The sequence below is a fragment of the Sinocyclocheilus grahami genome, unplaced genomic scaffold (genome assembly GCF_001515645.1).
Source record: "Sinocyclocheilus grahami isolate Dianchi unplaced genomic scaffold, SAMN03320097.WGS_v1.1 scaffold786.1, whole genome shotgun sequence".
NCBI lineage: Eukaryota > Metazoa > Chordata > Actinopteri > Cypriniformes > Cyprinidae > Sinocyclocheilus > Sinocyclocheilus grahami.
In genome coordinates this window covers 8,243-14,916 of record NW_015505965.1, presented here as the reverse complement: position 1 = coordinate 14,916, position 6,674 = coordinate 8,243, and the positions used below count along the sequence as shown (strand labels likewise).

Sequence of the window (6,674 nt, the reverse complement as noted above, 5' to 3'; positions counted from 1 at the left end):
AGTTATCAAGCATCTCAGTCTTAATTTAAGCGAAGTGTAGGACTAAATCTTAAGTGTCAGTCTTAGAGTTGATTCACGACACTTTGCTGTGCCACAAACAGGATTTTGGATGACGAAATACCCATGGACCAATCACTGAATGGATTTCCTTATTTAAGAATATTGTCAGATAAATTCACATTTACATTCAGCACACATTTGACAATAAAGAATTTTCAAGAGAATACATTATGGTAAAGAAATGAATCGTCATCACAACCTTCAATTTAGGGTCGTGCCAGTAGACGATAGTATCGTGTATCGACGATAGTCAGAGATATCGCCTGTTGCCGATTTCTTCTTCTTCTTATTATCCGTCAAAAATATAGGCGCCTATCTTTAGTGATGCAGCGCTTGTTAACATTTTAAATGGACAGAGAACATAATACCTTTTTTTTTAAAAAGCAGTTCATGACCCCTTTAAATATTATGCATCACATAAACATGTTGGTGTTAAACGTGAAAGAATTACAGTACCTGTTGTGTAGGGAAGCTTAACTCTAAATTTTTTCCAGTCTTTTCTGGGTTTCATTGCCAGTTTCACTGCCTTCGTGAGGCTCTCTACTTTCAGATTTGGCCAGACGCACTGCTCATCATGTACCCAGCTACTAGGCACCACTTCCACCGCATTAGTCTCCACAAATGAAACAATTATGAAACATGCCTAATGAACACAATAAAAAAAGAAGCAAAAAAGAACATGAGTTATTATATATCATTTATATTCTTCAAAATATTTTCATTTGAGCTCCCAGACGAAAGCCATTCAGGTTTGGAATAGGGATGTTCCAGACGAGTTGGAGTCAACCCTAATCCTACTATTTTTCAGTAACACATTTGTTTAAATCACAGATTATGTATTTTAAATACATCTTTTATAAGGACTGTTTAGTAGACTAGTGTTAGTAACATACCTGCAAACACACAAGGTGACATAGTTCGTAATATAAGCCTTGTAGGGGGTCTGGTGGAGTAATTTATTTTTGCACATTTTAATGTTCACATTAGAGTGCACATACTATCAACAAACTCCAACTTTTACTGCAGGAAACACAGAAGCTGCATCTGAAGTGGCATTAGATGTATTTACACAGACTGTTTAATGAAGCTAAGGTGCCATTACGCCACAAAATTTCAAATGCATAAATAATTTTTTAAGAGTAATGTTTTAAATATTTTTGAACATACATGTTAAAAATGTTGGGAAAACGCAATACTTTTAATTATGAAACCAAAACACCAGTAGATGACAGTAAATTACTGTTTTAATGAGCGAGTCATTAGTCATTCATTCAAATGGCTAATTCATTCAGAATCTAGGCATCTGTCTTTATGAAAGTGTTACTGAATCATTGACTCACTTGATTCGTTCAAACACCGCTGTGTGTTGCTGGGAGACACAACACTTCTGCTGTGGCTTTGATTAAAACTTCGTCAGCGAACTTGAGCAAACACAGTCAATATTGTATTACAAATTGCGAACTTTGTGTCTGCTTCACTCACAATGAAGAACTTCCACGCCGACGACATGTTTACATGCGGATGTGAGCGTAAGTGTGCCGTCAAAACTGACCGGCTCGGCGGTTCAGATGAGGTTTGTTCAATTTTAAGCAGCGCTGCGCAGACCGATCTTTATATGATATCTAAGCGGAGCTTTGACGTTATACAAAGATACAACGATTGGTCTTCATGGTGCTGCTTCAAATCGAACCAAGAAAGGGACTTTGGTCAAACACACTTCGACCACTCCAGTCTATGAGCTTGCAATTTCTCTCTCTCTCTCTCCGCCCCCCGCCCCGCCGGAAAAAATCGGATATAGACGATTCACATAAATGACATATTTTGATTCAAAGCGGCGAATTTCACCGAAAAGCGACTAGTTTGCAGGTATGTAGTAAACTAGTTACAAATCTTCCGTTTAAACATTAATGAAATTAGACGCTGCGCACAAAATATTGTTGTAATAAAGTTCGTAGTTTGGGAAGAAGGAGGCGGGAACCGGCGAACGCTCAAAGAAACCTTTAATAAAATAAACAAACACAAAATAAAAAAGGAGACGGAAGGATGAGGAGAGACAGATACGAGAGGGGAGAGAGGAAAAGAAAAAAAAAATGCATCGGTCCGGTTCCCGGACACACTGCCACTTGGTCCTCAACCATATGAGAGGCTCTCACTTGCGGTGCCATGCGATGGTACTGGACATCATTGGTGGACGGCCCACCGCTCATCCGCCTCCTGGCGGATGGCGATTGCTCCTCCAATTGAGGGCAGCCGGCAGCGAGTCCCCCGTTCCCTGCTCCTCCCCAATCATGGTGGATGGCAGCAGGCTCCGGCCTCCTGGCGAACGAGGCCGACTCCTCCGCTCCCTCTCGGACAGCAGCCACCCCTCCTCGACCCAGGAGCGCGGCAGCGAGCTCTCCGTCCCACCTCGTCTTCCATCGTTCCAGCACCACCACCTCGGGCAGCCACCGGCGGTCTCTCCGCTTGTTTCTGCTGCCCGATCTCCTCAGCACCACGATCCCCCTCAGCAGCGAGGGCTCTCTGAAAGCATATCCCTCCTTCCTCCCGGGTTTCGGCACCAATGTAACAAAGTTCGTAGTTCGGGAAGAAGGAGGCGGGAACCGGCGAACGCTCAAAGAAACTTTTAATAAAATAAACAAACACAAAATAGCGTGACAGCCCCTCGCGGACGACTGTTGCGCACAAACAGAACCAAAACACAAAATAAAGTCCAGGCCTGGTCCTCTCTCGTCTTTCACTGTCGTCACTCCTCCTTTTATCCTTCCGGAGCTCCTCCGTGAGACTCGAGACCGGTGAGTGGTGCAGGTGTCGCTCATTATTAATTACTCCACCGGCCTTGCTCCGTTCCCACGGCTCTCGGCCCCGCCCCCACTCGTCACAATGGTAAAATAAGTCCTGCCTTCTAAATAAAAGAGCCAATTGTTAACTGCTAAAGTTGTCACATCACCACAGCTGATGTTAGAAGCTGCAGGTACATTAGCTGGTCCACCCTGAAATATTACCTTTTTTTATTACTCATATGAAATATGCTATTTAATCGTGAGTCTGTCAAGCAGGTTTTGGTATTTCAGGATTTCCCCACTCAAAGAGAGTTGTACTTGTACTAAAATAGCTTGCATTTCTTTCAGTTAGCACAGGTTTTGTATTTATTTTTGTATTTACAACAGCAAAATTGTTTGTGCGAGTGACAATGTCAGCTTCTGTTGTTGTTAAAATAACAATTGTAATATTCGACAACGCATATTGCACACAAAGTAGAAACTTTGCACAGTTTGCACTTACTTTTTCTTGAAAATGTCCTCCAAACTCCACTGCACCTTTTCTTGAAATAACAACAGGTTTTATTGGCTGGAGACACTTGAATGAACTGGCACCGTGGAAATAAATAAAAATATCATTTGGAGACATACTTACCAACATCAGGGTTTCTACCGGTTTATCGCCGCGTACTCCACATTTAATCTTCTGCAGTCTGTGCAGTGTGTAGTAATGGTAAAACAACAAAACCGTCTCGGAGAGGCAACCTAACATACTTCTCAATATTGCCATCAAACTCTGAGATGTGCAAGCCTTCCGGGAGTTCCCTCTTAACAAAAGGTCCTAATTCACATGAATTCATTGGATAATCAAAAAAAGAGCTTCTATGTCTATATTCCTTGTACACAAAAAATGTCTTTCCTTCACTCAAAATAATGTTCACAACAATGGCAACACAGTTCTGTATTTTCACACAATTGTCTCCATCTGTTGTTTTGATGACTAAACCACCAAGCATGACCTCATGAAACTGATGAACTGATTTTGAAAACATCAGTGGAACAGGGCCACAGTTGTGTTCACGTCTGAGGCTATTGATGCTCTCCTGTCTTGTATTGCCCTGGGCATATATTTATGATAGTCTCTGAATGACTTGAGCCAAAGGATTGCAAGTTCTTCTCGCAAGCTTTTTAAGAGAGCCCAAATAATTTTCAAATGGAAAAGCAGAAAATTCATCTAAATTCCCATGCTGCTTTACATCCTCAGAGAGGTACACTAATCCATGCACATTGTAACACACAAATTCCTGCCCATATAACACACTGAAATGTTCAACAAAAGACACTAGACATGTGTAAGCAAAGTCGTTAAATACGAACCAGAATTTCTGACTGAGAAGAATATGAATTGCAACTGATAAAAGCATAAAATGACTGTACACTAGTGGTGGAAATTTAGATTCTTTCAAGAGATTCGTTCATTTTCAGTTCGTTCACCAAAATAATTCATTCAGATTCGTTCACTGATTTGTTCAGTGAGCATTTATTCATATTACATAAATACGCTGGCAGGTGGCGAAAAAGTCTTATGTGCTATGTCCATAGACTTTATAAAAACATGGACGTAGTGTCCGTGACGTCACCCGTAGATTTCCGAAGAGAGTTTTTGAAGCTCAAAAGTGGGCGGAGCCGGCTGTCGCCATCTTGGCTGCGCGTCACTTTCGATAATCGAAAATGAGCAAAGAGGTGGGAGCAGGTTGCTGAAACCACGCCCACCTAGCTCGACGGTGGTGACAGCAGCAGCAATCCACCTGTCACTCAAGTGGCCACGCCCTTAATTATGCAGAACTTTAAGGCTTAATATAATTTAAACAGATGAGTTATAAAAAAATTCACCCCCCTCACAGTTGTCATGAAGGGCAAAATTAGCTATATAGACCAAATTCATTATTTCAGCCAGGCTGTAAACACGTTTTTTTCTGTTGTAAAATTGGGCATTTTAACATGGGGAGTCTATGGGATTGACTCCCTTTTGCAGCAAGCCTCTAGCGGCCAGTTGATGAATTACAGTTTAAGTCACTTCCCTGTTGGCTTCAAGAGAGAGAGCGGAAGGTTGCCGCTTGGTTATGTCTTAAGTCAACGAACATATTTAATTGTGACAAACTGATTTTGGTTTAATTAAATGTGTGCATAACTGATTTGGCTTTAATGAAATGTGTGCATAATCTACTTATTAAATAAATAAAGTATAAATAAGTTGTTCAGATGACCAAAGCACAAGGTTTTCTTGCATAATTAACATTTTAATTGTTTGGTCAGACATTTACATATTCATAAATTGGGGATTAAACGTGGAGTTATGTTCTGTATGCTAAATATGAATATATAAAAAAGCGTATGTGCACAGTACCTATAACTGTGCTTTGCATCTGCCTTCTGCTGATTGCTGATCGAGGTTGACATGCTAAATGGCCGACTGACCCGGTTACACTCTAATTCATTTAGTTCACGAACGAGATATGTACCAATCAGTTCATTCAATTCGTTCACAAACTACATGTACCAGTTCGGTCATTTCGTTCACGAAAGAGAAGATCTCGTTCAGACTCAAATGAAACTCGTTCAGCGAAGGGCGTATTCATTCACTACATTCAACAAATCACATGCTCCGTCACAAGGCTATTGGCTCGAGGTTTAGTCATTCTTTGACAGGATGAAACAGTTCACAGAGCCACCCGGTTCACCGAGCTGCGCATGCGCTGCTAATAGCGCCGCGCTGCTGTGGAGGGAGGAATTTCAGTGAACGAGAAATATGAGTCAATGGATTACGTGAACGAGAACGATTCGTTCACCTAAAAGGTTCGTTCAATAACAATGCTTCGTTCATGAACGTAACATAACTACTGTAGACTGGTGAGGCCAGTACATTACAAAGGACCACTGGACCAGTGTATAACAAGAACTGCCTGAGTTCTGTAGCTTTCCACCTCAGTCTATGGGCTAGTGGTCTTGGTTTAAGTGCAAAGTCAGAAGGAATGTTAAATCTCAACCCTTCAAGAGAATCTGAGATTACGTGACACAGCCGGGAAGATAAACGAATGCAGAGCGGCCCTGAACTCACCCAAAAATCTAAAAGTCTCCACATTATGCCAAGACAAACCAGGTGCATGTAGTCATGCAGAAAACTACCAACTATGTCAATGTTTGTTTCTATTAGAGGAGATGTTGCAACATGATGGTCTTCATCTAGCATCTGTCGGAAAGAGAGGTCTGTCCTAAGTGGGGCGTTCATTTCAGGAAAGGTCATTCGGTGCTTGAGATACAAGCCAGTTTGAGTACATTTGCCACAGGCAGAGTGGCCAGTGTGACTCTTGATGGCTTTGATAAAAGCCCTGGCAGGAGCATCACATACACTAGAACTAACTTTTACAAAGAACTGTTTGCCTTTAAAGCCAAAACCACTGCTCTGTGTTTTCAATTCACTTACAAGATCTTTCAAATATTCATTCAAAGATTTTGGTTTAGAGCTACCACAGAACAGTCCAATCACAAAGGGCCTCTTTACTTTATAGTCTTGAAGAATGCCAAGTATTTGCCAAAACTGTACCGAGGTGCTATTAACCCTCTAAGCGCCAAAGTCTCAAAATTGCAACAAGACGTTATGCTTAATCAAATAGACTGTAGTTCCTAATATGGTGTAATATCTCATTTGTATTCCCTACCACTAGATGGCAGACATGTAGTACTTCGATTCTAGACCAAAATTACATCACGTTCCTATTCAAAGTAACAGCAGAGCAAGTGAGCTATCGTGTCATTGATCCGCGGAAGCAGTTCAGTTCAGAGCGTCTCAGTAAA

At 41.4% G+C, this 6,674-nt stretch overlaps 1 long non-coding RNA gene across 1 annotated transcript; it reads right to left on the bottom strand.

Annotated features, from left to right (window-relative positions):
* Positions 1 to 522: 522 nt before the first annotated feature.
* Positions 523 to 4,152, bottom strand: LOC107561649 (uncharacterized). Its single transcript, XR_001605880.1, has 3 exons — positions 3,475 to 4,152; positions 3,339 to 3,377; positions 523 to 703 (listed from the first exon to the last, which is right to left on the bottom strand). It is a non-coding gene; the product is annotated as an uncharacterized lncRNA (long non-coding RNA).
* Positions 4,153 to 6,674: the final 2,522 nt, after the last annotated feature.